At 38.4% G+C, this 17,832-nt stretch overlaps 1 pseudogene; it reads right to left on the reverse strand.

The window, feature by feature from the left end:
* Positions 1–2,793: 2,793 nt before the first annotated feature.
* LOC125921558 (four and a half LIM domains protein 3-like) lies at positions 2,794–13,417 on the reverse strand (annotated as a pseudogene).
* Between the last annotated feature and the right edge of the window lie 4,415 nt (positions 13,418–17,832).

The raw sequence follows: 17,832 nt of genomic DNA on the forward strand, positions 1-17,832 counted from the left end.
TACTCATTCATCTACCAATGGATACTTGTTTTTTTTCTGTATCTTGGCTATTATGAATAATGCTGTAGTGAACATGAGAGTGCAGATATCTCTTCGAGATCCTGATTTCAATTCTTTTTGACATGTACCTAGAAGTGGGATAGCTGGACCATATGGTAGTTCTACTTTGAGTTTTTGAGGAAACTCCCTACTGTTTTCCATAGATGCTGAAACATTTTACATTCCCAAAAGTACACAAGGGTTCCAATTTCTTCACATCCTCACCCAGTGTCTTTTTAAAATGTGTAATAGCCATCCTAACAGGTGTGAGGTGATATTTCATTGTAGTCTTGATTTGCATTTTCCTGATAATAATGTCAAGCATCTTTTCGCATACCTGTTGGTCATTTATATATCTTTGGAAAAATGTCTTTTCAAGTCATTTGCCCATTTTTCAATTGGGTTATTTGGGGGTTTTTTTGCTATCAACTTGGATGAATTTCTTACATACTTAGGAAATCAACTCCTTTCCAGATAGACAGTTTGCAAGTTTTCTTCCATTCTGTACATTTTCTTTTCATTCTTTTGATTGTTTCCATATTCGTGCAGAGGGTTTATGATTTGATGTAGTCTCACTTGAGTACTTTTACCTTTGTTGCCTGTGTGTTCTTATTGTTATATTCAAAACATCATTGCCAAGACCAACGTCAAAAAGCTTTTCCTCTACATTTACTTCTAGGAGTTTTATAGTTCAGGTCTGTGTTTAAGTCTTTAATTTTGAGTTGATTTTTGAGTATAGTATAAGGTAGGGATCCGATTCTTTTTTTTTTTTTTTTTTTTTTGCATGTGAATACCCAGTTTTCCCAGCACCATTTGTTGAAGAAACTATACTTTTCCTTTTCCCATTGTGTCTTCCTGCCACCTTTGTTAAAAGATCAGTGGGTTTATTCCTAGGCTCCCTATTCTGTTCAATCAATCCATATGTCTGTCTTTATTCATGTATTGTACTGTTGTGCTTAAAATAGCTTTGCAATATATTTGAAATCAGGAAGTGTGATGCCTCCAGCTTTGTTCTTCTTTCTCATAATCTCTGTGCCTATTCTGGGTCTTTGTGAATTTTAGAATTGTCTTTTCTATTACTGTCAACAATGTCATTGGGTTTTTAAAAAGATAGTATTGAATCTATCAATTGTTTTGGGTAGTATGGACATTTTAACAATATCAAGTCTTCCATTTCATCAACACAAAATATCTTTATGTATGTATGTATGTGTGTATATATATATACTTTGCTTTCTTTAATATGCTTTCTTTAATTTATTTTGGAAATGTTTATAATTCTCAGTGAACTTCATTACTTCCTTTGTTAAGTTTATTCTACAGTATTTTATTATTTGATGCTATGTAAGTGAGATTGTTTCTTAATTTCCCTGTCAGATGGTTTGTTGTTAATGTATAGAAATGCAACTGTTTTTTGCATGTTGACTTTGTATTGTATAATTTTGCTGAATCCATTTATTTGTTCTAATAATTTTTTATGTATGGAGTTTTCATATAAGTCATGTCACCTGCAAAAAGATAAGTCTTATTTCTGCCTTTCTGATTTGAATGCATTTTTTTTCTCACCTAGGACTTTTTCTTTCATAGGACTTCCACTACTTATCTTGAATGAAAGTGGTGAGAATTGACATCCTATTCTTATTCCTGATCTTAGAGAAAAATTTTCAATTTTTTACTCTTGAGTATGATGTTAGCTGTGGGCTTATCAAATGTGGTCTTTATTATGTTGAGTTACATTCCTTTTATACCTAGTTTGTTGAGAGTTTTTGTCCGAATGAGTGTTTGAGTATTTTAAATGCTTTTTCTGCATCTAGTGAGATGATCTTGTAATTTTTATTCTTCATTCTATTAATGTGATCTATCACATTTATTGATTTACGTATGTTGAACCATCCTTGCATCCCAGAAATAAATCCCACTTATCATATTGTATGATATTCTTAATGTACTATTGAATTCAGTTTACTTGTATTTTGGTGAGGATTTTTGCATCCATATTCATCAATAATATTAGCCTATCATTTTCATTTCTTATAGTTTTCTTTGTTTGGCTTTGATATCAGAAATGCAGGACTTACAAAATAAGTTTGGAACTATCACCTCCTATTCAGTTTGGGGGAAGGGTAAATTCTTCGTTTTCATTATTTTTATTTTTTCCTCACACTGCATTATTGCAAAATCTGGAAGGCAGGTGAACCAGTCCCATCCCCCTGCCCATCTGTGGGCAGAATGGAGCTGAAATGAAATCAGAAAACATTCAACAGACACGACTGGGCAATATTATAGAACCTCCTTAAACAGTGAACTCCTGATTTGCTGCCCAGAGAGCCCTAGCCCTGAGGTTGGGTGGCATGGGGTGAGGAGGGTCAAGCCTAAATATACTCCACTTTTGAGGACTTCTCAGGCACCCATGGGAGAACTAAAGTCTCTGGAAAGAAGTCGAGATTGAAGAGGGCCTGGGTCCCAGATTCCAGGTTTGGAAGGTTGAGTCTAGAGCCCTGATTTGGGAAGAAGTTTTGGTCTAGGAACCCAGACTATAGGGAAGATGGCTAAATTCTGGAGTCTAGGCTTGCAGTGGGGATTTGAATCATGGAAGCTCCATAAGATCCCAGGTTTGGGGGTCCTGGGTAAACAAGTACCAGTCTGGGTATGTTGGAGCATGGAGGCTGAATCCTGGAGCCCAGAAGGACCCCAGCTGGGTCCCAAAGGTGGTTTGGAAAAGGAGCCTTAGTCCTGGAGCCCTGGTTTAAGAGGCTATGGACCCAGGAGTCCTGGTTCAAGGCCTGACGGGCCACACCCCTGACACAGCACTTGGTCTCCAGCCCCCCCACAAATCCTTGGCCCACCAGGGAGGTGGCACAGAGGGCACAGGAGATGGAGCTGTGGTGCCAGTGGTGGTCTTAGAAGGGCACGTACTTGCCTCCACCCAGTCCTATGATGCTACATTTGCAGCTGCTGCACTTGGGTGCAAACACTTCTCCAAAACCGGCCACTCAGTAGGGATCATCATCCCTGGAAGCAAACTGCTGCTCTGCCATGCGCATGTGGCACCCTGTGCAGACCAGGCATTCTTGATGCCAGGGCTGATCATGGTATGTTATGCACCCTATGTCAATGACTGGTTGCAGAGGGTACGGTGAGGAGAAAGCTTGTTCTCCTGGCAGGGCACGCAGCAATGAGCATGCTTGCGAGGCACAGAGGAACAGGAGCCCAGCAGCTGCTCACAAACCACTGCACCAGAAGCAGTGCTCGGGCCCTGTCTGGCCTCTTCTGCATTCCAGCTTCCGGGACCCAGGCATGACGGCGTACCCTGCAGGTGAACTCCCGGGACAAGGCACTGCTGCAGCAGTCAATGCACAGCAGCTCACTGTACTGGCAAGAGAAGCTCTGGCACCCGCAGCAGCCCACCTGGATGTGGCGGTCTTGGTAGAACACCTCCCTTGAGTCGTGCCCCACATGCGGCTGGCACTCAACACAGGCGGCGGCAAAGGTGTTGTCGTAGCAGGGCACACAGTCGGGGCCATCATCCATCCGGATGTATTTGAGGCCATACAGGGATTCGCTGCATTTTGCACAAAGTCCTAGCTCATGGTGGCTATGAGTGAGCCCTCTAAGCCGGTGGCGGAGCCAGAAACCGCAGTTCCCTTGCGTTTTCTCCATTATGTTTTGTCAATTACGTCTAATTATTGATAGGGAAGGACTTACTATTGCCGTTTTGTTTATTGTATTCTGTCTGTTTTGCAGGGGCTTTGGGGGGAGTGGCTTAGAGGGCAGGGGGCTGACAAGAGTTAGAAAAGAGGTCAGGGAAAAACAAGAGTTAGGAAAAGGCTGAGCAAGAACCCACACTAGAGTCCGTGCCTTCAAGATCTGTGCTTTAGACTGGAGGTTGACAAACTGGAGTACCAGCCCACCACCAGTTTTTGTGTAGCTCTGGAGTAACAATGGTTTTTACACTTTTAAAAGGTAGAGGAAAAAATCAAAAGAATAAAATTTCCTAACATGTGAAAATTCTATGAAATTCACATTTCATGGTACGTAAGTTTTATTGGAACCAAGGCACACCCATTCATTTACATGTTGTCCATATACTTTCATGCTGAAGTAGCAGAACTGAGTAATTGGAAGGAGACCTTTTGGCCCATAAAGCCTTAAATTTTACGATCTGACCCTTTACAGAAAGTCTGCTGACTCTTTCTGTAGAGCTTTGCTGCTCAAAGTATGATCTACAGACCCTGAGCAAGAAGTATCATATGGGAGCTGTTAGAAAGGCAGAATCTCAGGTCCCGCAAAAGACCTGCTGTATCCAAATCTGCATTTTACAATGATTTGTGTCCACATTCAATTGCACGGAGCATTGTTATATTAGTGTCCTGTTTTGGCAGATGGGTCAGTAAGTCTAGCAAGTAGGACATGGGTTGGATTAAGACTAGGAGACAGAGGAGGAAGGGACAGGGTCCACAGACATTTAAGGAATGTCTGTCACTTGGGGGTGCACAGGAAGGCACACATTCTTACCCCAGGCTTCTGAGATTCCTGCATATAAATATATGGATAATAGGAAGTCATATGCAAGTTAACATAAAAGTTTGCATTTCTTATTATTAAAGTATGCTTTGCCAAAGCTGATCAACAGGAAGATAATCAAATTAGCCAATATCCACCTTCCCATCTCCAGCCTCAATGTACGCACACACACAGGAAGAGTTTTCTGACAAGCAAGAATGCCATTTTTACTAGAAATTGGCCAGAAGCACTGCTATGGGGAAGTTTCTTAAGAGGTAGTAACTCAAATATTTTGCTAAAGCATTGTTACAAATGCTAGAATAGTCATGAATAAGATGGTAAAGAGTACAGTCCTCCCTCAAAGATACTCTACAAGAAAATTCACCATTTGATGTTCCTTTCCTTTCCTTTTCTTTCCTTTCCTTTCCTTCCCTTCCCTTCCTTTTCCCTTCTTTTCCTTTCCCTTCCCTTCCTTTCCTTTCTTTTTCTCTTTCTTTCTTTCTTTCTTTCTTTCTTTCTCTTATCTTTCTTAACGGGAACTTTTAAGATTTACTCTTTTAGCAACTTTCAAATACATGATACAATACTGTTAACTTTATTCACTATGTTAATACATTACATCTGCAGAATTTATTTATCTTATAACTGGAATTTTGTACCTTTTCATTACCTTCCCACATTTTGCCCACTCCCTACCCCACGTTCCTAGTAACCACATCTGTTCTGTTATCTATGAATTCATTTTTTAAGATTCCACATATAAGTAGGACCATATGGAATATATTTATATATTCAATTTATATTCAATTCAACATTTTCTTTACCAATTCATTCACTGCTGAACATTTAGGTTGTTTCCATGTCTTGGTTATTGAGAAAAATGCAATGAACATAGGGTGTAGCTTTCTAAGAGATAGAGGTCTCATTTCCTTCAGATATATACTCAGAAGTGAAATTGTTGGGTCGTATGGTGGGTTTATTTTTAATTTTTGAACGATCTCCATACTGTTTTCCACAGCGACTACACCACTTTACATTCCCAACAACAACACACAAGCTTCCCCTTTCTCCACATCCTGACCAACAGTTGTCATCTTTTGACTTTTTAATAATAGCCATTATAATAGACATGAGGTGATGTCTCAATATGGTTTTGATTTGCATTTCCCTGATATTCGTGATTTTGAATACCTTTTCATATTCCTCTTGGTCATTTGCATGTCTTCCTTGGAAAACTGCTCAGTTCCTTTGCCCATTTTTTAAATAAGTTTTTTTGGTTTTTCTTCCTTATTGAGTTGTATGAGTTTATATGTATATGTATATACATATATATAAATATATATTAATTAATTATATATTAATATTAACTCCTTATCAGATATATAGGGTGTAAATATTTTCTCCCACTTCTAAAATATCATGATATTAGCTATAAGCTCCACCTATTTCCTTTCCTGTTTAAGGAGAAGATTCTAGATTGTATGCATTTTTCTCTATCTCTCAGAGCTGTGGTGGCTGCTGAGAGCCACCTGCACATTTTCCTCCGGACAATACACTGAATGGCGTTTGGTGCAGTGGCCACTTCTCTCCTTCCCTTCTAAAGGAAACATCTCAGGATTGTGCGCCTTCTTTTAGTCCCACAGAATCATGCTGTTTGATGAAAACGAACTGCTCTCTTTTCTGTAGGGAAGCACACTGAAAGGCCCAAAAGGTGGATGCAGCTTCCACTTCTCTCCCTTCTTTCTGATGGAGATGTCTGGGGATTGTGCACCTTCTCTCAATTTTGCAGCACCACAGGCTGCACCACTGGCTACTGAGCGACCCCCACCTCTTTTCCCTGGGGTCTGTTTGGGCTGGAGTGCCAGGAGGTGGGTGCAAGTTCCACCTTTTTTCATGTCCGAAAAGAGAAATCTCAAAATTGTACACCTTCTCTCAATCCCACAGACCCATGCTGACTGCTGAGAACCACCCATCTTTCTTTGTTCTTAGAAGCCCACAGGCATTCTAACTATGCTGACTGCCTCAGCCGTCTCTATAAGGTTATACAGAAGTAAATTTCTTGGGCAGGATTCCCAAAGTCTAAAAATATTGAATGCATGCTTCACTCACTGCTTGCCCCCCTGGAGAAATCTCAGGCCACTTGGATCTCTCTTGGCACTGAACTGTGCCAACTTCCGGGAGGGGCTGACCCAGGTAAACTGAAACTGCTCTTTTGACCTGTTTCACGGTATTTTTCCTCATTGTGTTTATCTGGGGAACTGTAATTTCTTAACTGGTCTCTGGAGTTCTCAGAAGGTATTTTGGCTCAAATAGTATTGTTTGTGTGTGTTTATGTGGAGGGACAATCGTTCCAATTTCTTATTCTGCCATCTTACTGATGTCATTCTTTAATAGTTTTTAATATATTAAAATCTGATGCACACAGAAAGCACATTTTTGAAAGAATACTTGCAAACACAAGTATACAAATTTTAAAACTTAGAACCACTACTAGGAGAGCAAAAATAAAAGAAAATGGAAAATAGTTATAGCAATAACCCTACAAGTACAAATTTATCTTCCAACTATAAGGTAGTTGGGTATTGGAGAAAATGAGCAGCCATAAGAGACAAGTAGTGATTTTCTCAGAAGAAAGATTTAATAAAGAAAAGTGTTTGTGAATATAGGTAAGCTTTCTTGTAACATGGAGAATTTCATAGGACACTGGGAGAAACTTGGGGATGATACACAGAGTTAGAAATTGAGTTAAATAAAGACACCACTGAGCATTTGAGAAATAATACGCATACTAATCAGTTTGTGCAAGAATTCACATTTTGGGTGATGACCCAGGACAAAAAGAAGTTAGGCAAGATGAATTTGGCTTTAGCAGCCTCCTGAAGATAGGAAGCAATCCAAATTTATGGACTTCAGCCTTAGGTTGGAGTAAAAAGACAGATGGGTCTAACGTGGGATAAGATACTTCTTTTCTCTCTCTTTTTTTTTTTAACTTTTCTTAATATTTATTTTTGAGAGAGAGAGAGAGGAAGAGAGACAGACAGAGTGTGAGTGGGGAAGGCAGAGAGAGAGACACACACAGAATCGAAAGCAGGCTCCAGACTCCAAGCTGTCAGCACAGAGACTGACACGGGGCTCGGACCCATGAACTGTGAGATCATGACGTGAGCCCAAGCCGGATGCCCCTAACATTTCTTTTCTTTTATTCTACAGGAAAGAGTGAAGCTAGGGAGCATAATCTTTATGGTAGGTACTTATGGGAGGTAGTTGCAGCATTCCCTTCAGAAGGGACGGCAATAGGATGAGGTCTGGTCTCTGCATCATCATGCTTCAGGTTGGAGCCCAGCAGACAGCATGATCAGCACAGCAATCCAAAATATAATCCCTGTGGGGAAAGGCACCACGTCTGCTGCTTTCCTCACTCTGTCCACAGAACCTAAGACATCAAGTAATGCAATAAGTATCTACTAAATGAAGGGATTAGATACCAGTGAAAAACTGGAAAAAGAAAGGCAACAAAAGGGAAAAAGTCAAATACATTATGATATATCTTGATAATGGAATTTGATGAAATAAATGAAAATTATAATTTGGAAGTATACTGTTAATATCAAAAATATTTGGGGCGCCTGGGTGGCTCAGTCGGCTAAGCGTCCGACTTTGGCTCAGGTCATGATCTCACGGTCCGTGAGTTCGAGCCCCGCGTCGGGCTCCGTGCTGACAGCTCAGAGCCTGGAGCCTGTTTCAGATTCTGTGTCTCCCTTTCTCTCTGACCCTCCCCCATTCATGCTCTGTCTCTCTCTGTCTCAAAAATTAAAATAAACATTAAAAAAATTTTTTTAAAGAAAATATTTATGCTATACAAATGCTAAAAGACTGCAAACAATATTTTGTATCATCTTTTTTTGGCAAACAAATAATTATTCATAGAAAAAAGCTGACAAGAATGTACATTAAAATATTAACTGTAGCTATTTCTGGATGTGATAAGTGACGCTTCCTCTTGCTAATGTAAATTTATGAATAGTTCAAGATTCACCTGAATTATGACGAAATTCTGAAGGTACAAAATATACATGGATTTTGAGAATCAATACCTGCAAGGTGAATGAATTCGTTTTTAAAAACCATCTATGCTAAGACTTTATACTTAGTTGTAATTGTACCAGTTAAGGAGGTATAAAATGGTTTAATAGTCTTCTGATTTGCATTTAATTGCCATATGCTTATGGGGTTAGCAGCTGCAAGCTCCTTGAGGGCAGTGATAATATTTGTATGAGTGTCCTGAGAACCTAGGTGTTCAATAAATGTCTGTTGAACTAAGTAACTATTTTATAATATCTTATAATAATTTGCCATATTGTTGAAAGTTTTCTGGAAATATTAAATGAACACTTTGCATAATACTGATTTAATTTTTTCTCTTTTTCTGAAACTGCTTCTGCATGTATGCTTCTAACTTAGTTGCCATCTTCTTTGCACAGAAGCTTAAAATTATGATTTAGTCTGTGGTTGTTTTTTCATGTTAGTATTTTCTGTAACTACTCTGCTTACCAAGTGACCCCTCTGAAGCTCTAGTCAATAGTCATTTTTTCCTCTTCCCTGTAACATAAATTTTAGCACTTAAAAATTCTTATGTATCCAAAGTTTATTTGGTTATTTTAGTTTATTTCCATAAAAAAGAAACCTCATCTTTATTTTTATCAGTTGACTCCGGATTTTAACACATGGGAGTTAATAATTCTCAATTCTCTTTTTCATAAAACTCTTTGATATTCTAGCCTACTTATGCTCCCAGATGCATTTGTAGAAATTTTTTTGTCAGTTTATAAAGAAAATCATGTTGATGCTTTCACTAAGACGATATCAAAGCTGTAATGAAAGTTGGAACATCTGACATATTTAGAACATTATCATCTTCATATACAGAAATACAGTTTGCTTTTCCATTTATTTCAGTATTCTCCCAATAAACCTTGGTAATTTTATGCATCGTTTTCAGCTCTTGAATTTATTTTCTAAGTATTTTAATGCTTGCTTTATTGTGAATTGAATCTTTTTTCCATAATTGTTACCAAATATTTTTATTTTTATCACTTTATTTTTTTCTATATATTTCTTTCTTTTTGGCATGCTGCTTTATTCTGTTCCTAAATACTTTAGGCAAAGGCTTAATTCATTGTTTTTCCCTTTTCTCCCATACAAACACAAGAATTTGAGTGATAAATTTTCTCCTAAGTGCTATTTTGGCAGCATTCCATACTTTTTATGTATATATTGTATTTGTATTTTCACTGCATTTTCTTGTTATTACATTCTGGATTTCTTCCCTGACCTAGGCACTTTTAAAAAACACTTTTTCTTAAGTTTTCATGCATTTGGCACATTTTAATTCCATTCTCATTATTTGTTTCTATTTTTAATGCATTGTGGCTTAAAATATAATGGGTAGTATATCGGTTTTTAAAAATCGCTTGGGTACATTTTTGTTCCAGCATGTGATCCTTCTGAAAAACATATTATTACACTTGAAAACCAAGTGCATTTCCATATTCCGTTCCTATTTTCTCTCAGGATAACGGTTAATTCTATTCTACTAATCATGTTATTCAGGTAGAACTTTTAAAATTAATTGTCTCCTTGTTATCAATCTAATCAAGAGAATCTTACTGTGGGAGTTTCACTTATCTTTCTATTGCTTGGATCTATTACTGACTAATTTAAGTTGACAGTCCTCTATTGGCTAGCCAGTGGCCTATGAACAAAATAATCATATGATTTATCATCTAAACTGGAAAAATTTAGATAGTGGAAAAGGATGCTCCTAATAATTATGCTGGATCAGCAGGCCTGAACCAAAACTACTTGAGCAAATCCAGGATAAATCTGCAGGTAATCTAGCAGGAGCGCTCTATCCACTAGAGGTGTTCTATACTACTCATTCATCAAAACAGCATTAACTGAATTAGCCTGACTGAAACTTGAAAAAGTTTAACAGCATTTACTATATGTAAGTCTTACAACATGTAAGAGAGGATGGATGTAAGTGGATGTAAGCTACGGGGGTTATTTTTGTTTCCCTCTTTTGCTTATGTGTATTTTCTAAATTAAATGCAATTACTTTTGAAGAAAGAAAAAAAGAAAGTTTTCAAAAGAAGCAGGTGATTTGGAAAGTATGGATATTTGGGGCAATTCTAATTCTCCATTTTAATAGAGAGTAAGGAATTTAAGAAAAAGGGTGGAACAATATTTACAAGGAAAAGTTATCAAGAGGCAGGTCACTGGAGTCAAACTGCCACATCATTTACTAGATGTGCAACAAGTTAGACTTACTTCCCCTTACTTTCTCCTTTGACAAAGTGAAGATAACAGTAGCACCTTCCCCATGAGGTTGTTACGAGTATTACATGAGATAATAAGATAGTAAGTATTACATGAGCAAATAAGCAAAACACTTAGACCAGTGCTGGGCTTGAGGAAAGTGCTCAGGGCACTAACTATTAGCTAAGGGCAGGCAAGAAGGTGGCAAAGAAAATAGGAACCTGAAGAAAAAAGTTGAGAATTGGCATGAAGATAGAAAAGCATTCTCAGATTGGGCCTACCTTCCTTTGCTCCATTAAACCTTGGTCCTCAGCAGGATGCTGACTATTCTGGAAACCCATAGGACTTCTTTAAGTTCAGAGAGAGGCCTTCCTTTCTTAAGTGCCCCCATCCTACTCTTCCCCTTTTCCAGGCTACGGAGATCCTGTAGCCCTGTTCTGCCCCATGCTGCCAGACAGATGTTTTGCCCCTTGCAATTAATCATTTGCCACAGAAAGGGAAGCAAAATCCTGCTGATTGCAGAGTTGTAACATTTTACCCAAACAACAGAGAAAGGCTTGCTGCATGTGGCATGTATTATTCTCTTTCTTTTTTAGCAACAAGCCAAATGGAACGATGTATAAGAAAATATGCTGGAAAATAATGTAAAAAGAAGTATCTCGTGCCTGTGAGTGTGCAGAGTTTGGGAACAAGGGCTGCAGTAATGAAGAAGAAAATTATGTGGGTACTAACGTGAATTTGTGGCATTCTATTTATATTTTCTTTGCAAGTATTAGCCTATTAATGCTAGTGCTTTAGACATTGCCCATTAAAGCATGTTACAAAGATAACCTTTGTTTTCCTTAAATTTGCCAGACTGAAAGCCTCAGAGACATGGCCCACATCTTCTCCATCTCAGTATTCTCAGCATGTGATACAATGTCTGGCACATAGTGGGTCTTCCATACATGCCTGTTAAGCAGAAATAGGACAGAACAAATTCACCCTACAGAACCAGTTTGCAAGATATTGTGTAAATCTATAAAGGAATTAAAAGACTTTAATACGCTTTGGGGAAAAGGGGAGCTGTAATATACCTGGGTCAAAAATAAAAGCTGGATGAAAGGTAAGTATTTAGTAAACTGAATTTATTGTTGTTGTCAATGCCTCTAATCTCCTTGTTCTTAAATCTACTACTTGACTCTAAAGCTTCTAACTTGGGCCTTTCATTTTCTGACCTGTTTAATTAGTTCCAGAATTCCACAATGGAGATTGAAAGCAACTCATTAGCAACGGTAAAACGAAACTACAAAGAATACTACCATCTGAAATTTTATTTAGGATATTCCTCTAAGCTGAAACTCCTTCTGCAAGCTCTTAAACCTCACATACTCCAGTTCCCCTTATATTTAACTTGGGTCAGCATCTATAATTTAACCAAAATTACCTAGAGCCTACCTTGTGCTGAGAACTGTTATGGGTAATTTGGATGAAAGAATAATTAAACTCTGATCTTAACATTTCTGATCTGTCTTTGCATTGTTGGAGCTTCACTGGTTCAGGGTTGCTACTCCAGATATCTGACTCTTGTAGTTGTTACAATAATGTTTGCTTCTATAATCAGCGAACTCTATATCCTTGGTAGTCTAATTCAGTAGAAGTTTCTTTTTCACATAATGCTCAAATGAATGTTCTCTGTCAGTGGGTGGCTTCCTCCAGTCATGTATTCGGATACTAAGGTTCCCTTCATCCTGAGCTCTGCCACATTCAACATGGGCCTCACAAAGCCCCCTTGAGTTTTCTCTGTCCCATCCAGCCTGAAGTGGAAAAGAACACGGAGGATTATGCATGGGAGTTTGTTTGTTTGTTTGTTTTTTAATGTGGTTCACGTAACTTCTATGTGGTTTGTTTATTTATTTATTGGAACTCAGCAACATGTCCACACATACCTGCAAAGAATGCTTGCAAATATGGACTAGGATGTGTGTCCACAAAGAGAAAATGAGTTTGGTAAACAGTTATCCAGCCTCTTATATATCCGCCACTCTGTTTACTGCAACTGCAGACAAGAGGCATTACTCCCCATATCCCACCCAGACATCTGGAAAACAACCCATCAGCTGGGCCCATCGAGCCAAATCTGCCCCCTAACCTCAGCTACCCCTGGGCCAGGACAAGATGACTTTCTTTCAGAGTTTCTCAGTATTGCCTCATAAAAACTATGTCACTAGGATCGACTCTAACCTGACCCCCCAAGATTCCCACCACCTATGATGCATGCCCCGTGTAGCTCCTTCCCTTGAGCGTGTGTTGGTTGTGGAGACCAAATTTTACTAAAGAATATGGCAAAAGTGAAGGGATGTCACTTCCAGGAATAAGTTAAAAAAAGACTGAGTTCCAGGGCGCCTGAGTGGCTCAGTCGGTTGAGCTTCCGACTTCGGCTCAGGTCATGATCTCACAGCTTGCGAGTTTGAGCCCCATGTCGGGCTCTGTGCTGACAGCTCAGAGCCTGGAGCCTGCTTCAGATTCTATGTCTCCCTCGCTCTCTGCCCTTACTCCACTATTACCCTCTCTCTCTCTCTCTCTCTCAAAAATAAATAAATATTAAAAAAAAAAAAAAAAAAAAAAAAACACTGAGTTCCTTGGGCATTCACTTGCTCTTGTGCTCTGAGGAAATTCAACTACCACGCTGTGAGTTTCCCTGTGGATAGACCCATGTGACAAGGAACTAAGGGAGGCCTCTGTTCAACTGCCAGTGAGGACCTGAAGACCTCATCCATCCAATAACCAGTGAGGAACTGAATTTTGTCAACAACCAAGTGAGCTTGGAAGTAAATCTTCTGTGAGTTAAGTTGTGAGTTAGGTCAATTAAGTGAATTCAGATAAGACTATAGCCCCAGCTGACACCTTTCTAGCCTTGAGCTGGAGGCACCCAAATTCCTTAGCCACAGAAATGGGGAGATGTTAATTGTTTTAAGGCATTACGTTTTAGGGTAATTTGTTACACAATAATAAATACCTAATAAACATGTGACTTATTGTCAGCTTGGGCTTCCATGTTCCCTCCCTTTTGCAAAACACCCATATTCACATGCTTGCAGTATTATGGTTCTGCACAGTGTCCTCATATGCAGTCTGGCACTGCCATACTTGCATATTTTATATACATGTATACTTTAATTGAATTTATACATGTATGCAAATGAATGTATGCAATTGCAGAAAATCCAGATTTATGCAATTTAATTTTATTTTTAATGAAGCTAATTTGTTCACTGTATAAATTGGATTTGTTTATCTTTTGTAAAACTGAAAAACTTCCCAGTTCTCTTTGGTCCAATATTTGGTTGTAAAAATATGATCATTCTCTGATAATATTAAACTTTAAGCATGAAATGTCTATATGAGGGATACATTGCCTAATTTAGGTTTAGAAGAAAAGACGGCATAGAAAATGCATAGCCAACCCTTGAGAGCAATAGTCTTAATGCATTCATCATTGTATTGCCCGTAACATCTATCACAGAGTATTGCATATTGGAGCAAATAATAAAAGTTAGCCTGGCTTAAGGTGGATTTTCTCCCAGATTCTATTGAATTCTTCATGTGAAAAGAAGAAAAATCTTAAAGCCCTGACTTTTCATCTGCAAAACATAGAAGTCGGTGTTTACTCTTCTATCTTCTTAAGGGTGCTATGAGAAATAATGTAATAAAATGTTGAGAACAAAACTTTGGAGCTATATCTACAGGACTTTATTTTTTTAATGTAAAATTTCTGGCAAGCTTGCAAGTGGAAATTGCCTCAGCATCAGCCACAGACTGTTGAAATAATGCGGGCTTTGAAATCAGAATATGTTGTATCCCACCTCTGGTATTTCTCTATAATTTCCAATAACTTCTTTGAACTGGTTTCCCCATCTTTAAAATGAGATTATAATATATCAAAATAGGTTGTAGTGACATGTTTTATTTTTGTTTGTTTTGTTTTGAACACTTTCTTACTTTCCAGCGCAATATATTTTTAGAAATCTCATTGTAATAATAATATGCCCAAAAGTCCTTATTTTCAACATTGGTGTATCCCAGAAACAACGTGGGAAGTGTGAGCTTCCTACAGCTCCCTCCAGCCCATTTGCAAGTTTCTCTCCAGACCTGTAGAAGTACAATTTCTCTTACACTTCCCTTCCTTAGGGCAAATGTTTGGGGTCATAAACTCCTTTGAGAATCTGATTAAGACAAAAACAAAAAAACCCACAAAACCCCCTGTGATCCCCAGAAAATATATGTAAGTACTCATCCATTAAACCTGCATGAGATTTCCTGTCTCCTGAACCACCTGAAGCTTACACATATACCTCGCTTTAGGGCTGGCCCTCGGTTCTCAGAGGAAACATGCAAGCAAGCATCTATCCTGGAGAAGCATATACCAAGCGCCCAAGTCGAAAAAACACAATCGGTCCCTATTTAAAATCTTAGGATTTTTTAGGTGAAGTACACTGAGAGATCATGCTAGTACATTCCTAGAGATAGGAAAGTAAGGCTTGCCAAAATAAATTGACCTGCCCCAGGGCACCGTTCCCATAAGACCAGCCTTGGCCTCACTTCTGACTCTAAATCCATGGTGGTATAGGAGGATTTGATCTTGCTACCGTGAATGTAGGCCAACTTAGCTTTTAACCTCTCTGCTTTTTCCTGAGCTGCTGAATGAAAAACCCCTTCTGATTGATGCTATTATTTACCAACACCTTTCTCCCAAATCACTTCAAGCACAAAACTAGAGAAGTAAATAAACCACCAGCCTTAAAAAGGCAGATCTGCTGATCTCTCCAATTCTTACATTCCCTTCTCCTGTAGTCTTTTCTCTCCAACAATATAGAGTTTCCTTTTTCACAGACGTTCAAAGAGTTGGAACAACTCAGAAGGAAATGAAGGTTTAGGCATACCTTCTTTGGGGAAGCACTTGAGAAAATAAGCATCATATTCCTTTTCAGATTCATGCCTTGCCCAGTTTCCACTATGAAGATAAACTGCACTTTGGGATTTGGAGATGCATATTGGTATGCCTGGGGCTAGAACTAGAGAAGCCAGGTTGACTGTCCTTGGATTGGGAGGAGAAAGGGTACACAATGGATTCATCATCAACCTCTCCCTTAAAGTGTCCTGCCGGCCCCAATCTAAAATCTCCTTAGAAGAATATAATTAGCCAGCAAGATTATTTTGAAAGAAAAGTTCTCCAAGGGTAGTCTTGACCCAAAAGTATTATAGGAAAGATACAATGGGCACTCTTCAGCTAACATGAAGAACTGTAAATGTCCATGGACTTGAATAAACAGAGCAATTTATACCTATTCTAACATGCTCTTCACGTTGACCTGTATAAAGCTGTAGAGAAACACAGGGTAATACCATGAGTATATTGTCCATTTAGAGTCAGGAGTTCTATCAGGAATAACAAGCCACAATGCACTCTACATTATCTGTGGACATGAGTCAGGATCATCTATCAATCACTACTCTAATTTCTACCTTCCAGTTAATAAATTTGGGCTTCCAACAATCCAATGTTGCCCATGGACATTGAAGGAAATAAAGGCTACCTCACTGACTGACCATGAAAATAGCAAGGCAAGGGACCATGTGACAAATGCAGATTTAACATAACTGATCTCCAACCTTGTCACTTTATTTCAGATTGAAACATGTGAAGAAAATAGTTTCCCTTAATGGAGTAGAAACATCAAGTTATATCTAATGCTAAATAAGTCTTAAAGGGGTTATTTTTCCTTTCATGAGATTAAATAATGAAAAGTCAGGATGTTCACATACTTTTGATCTGATAAGGATCACTGCAAGAAATCACCTAAACCCAGAAAACAGATCATTTAACCCCTCAAAAGCAGGTTCATTTAACTAAAAATTAGAGAAGATGGCTGTCTTCAGAAATCTTTCAAAGAAAAATACACAGGTTAGACTACCCTTTCTTGACTGTTACAAACAAACACAAAATTGAACTATGATGAAAAGGAAAGACAATATTCAATGGGTTTTGGCCACGTAATCCATAAAAATTAACTGAAACCTTTGAGGTTCTGATATCTTCCAGCAAACAGGTAAGGTTCAAGGTCTTTATAAAAAGCTGGAGTACTGACCTGTTAAAACTACATTCCTCACAGTGTGCTCTGAGGCTCTTCCTGGGAATTAGCTGCATCAGAACAGCATGGAGGGGAGGGAGGGGGCATGATCTAATGCAGATTCCTGAATCTACTGCAGATCAACTGGATCTAAATCTGGTTCTCCAGGGGTGTGGTCTCCCCAAGTGATTTCTATACCCTGAAGTGGGAAGCCCCTGCCTTAAAAGCAATGGAATGTAAGGGAAAATGCCTTTTTAACTGCTAGTGTGCATTCTTAGACAAAATTGGCTTTGAGTTTATGATATGGTGTTGTTCAATCTGATCAGCCTCAGCACCTGATCGTAAATTTTGAAAACAAAATGATTTTTGTTAAGACAAGCAACCACTAGGACAGCCAAGGAGTTTTATATGTGGATCATCTAGAATATTCATGTAAAATGAGAAGTTGTACTCTGCATAAAATGTTCAGTTAAGGTTTTTTTTTTTAATTTTACAAACACTTATCTACCTAAAATATAGGGAAGTTTTAGAGCAGGTGACACAACTTCCTCCTTAATTATGTTTCTGTGCCCCTTTCCCTAAAATATCCTTCAGTGCATCGTCTTGCAGTGGGGTGGGGGGGTGGGGGGCATTGTTGATTCAGCATACTCAAATGTGACTAAAAATTATTTCACAAGTTGAAGTTCTTAGTTTTCCAGTTTTCAAAGGGCATGATATCCCATACATTCTAAACACACCCATCTTTAAAAATTGCTCTGTGTTCACAGCATTATTTACAATAGCCAAGATATGGAAGCAACCTAAGTGTCCACTGATAGATGAATGGATAAAGATTTGGTAATCTGAAATATTACTAAGCCAT

The sequence above is a fragment of the Panthera uncia genome, chromosome C2 (genome assembly GCF_023721935.1).
Source record: "Panthera uncia isolate 11264 chromosome C2, Puncia_PCG_1.0, whole genome shotgun sequence".
NCBI lineage: Eukaryota > Metazoa > Chordata > Mammalia > Carnivora > Felidae > Panthera > Panthera uncia.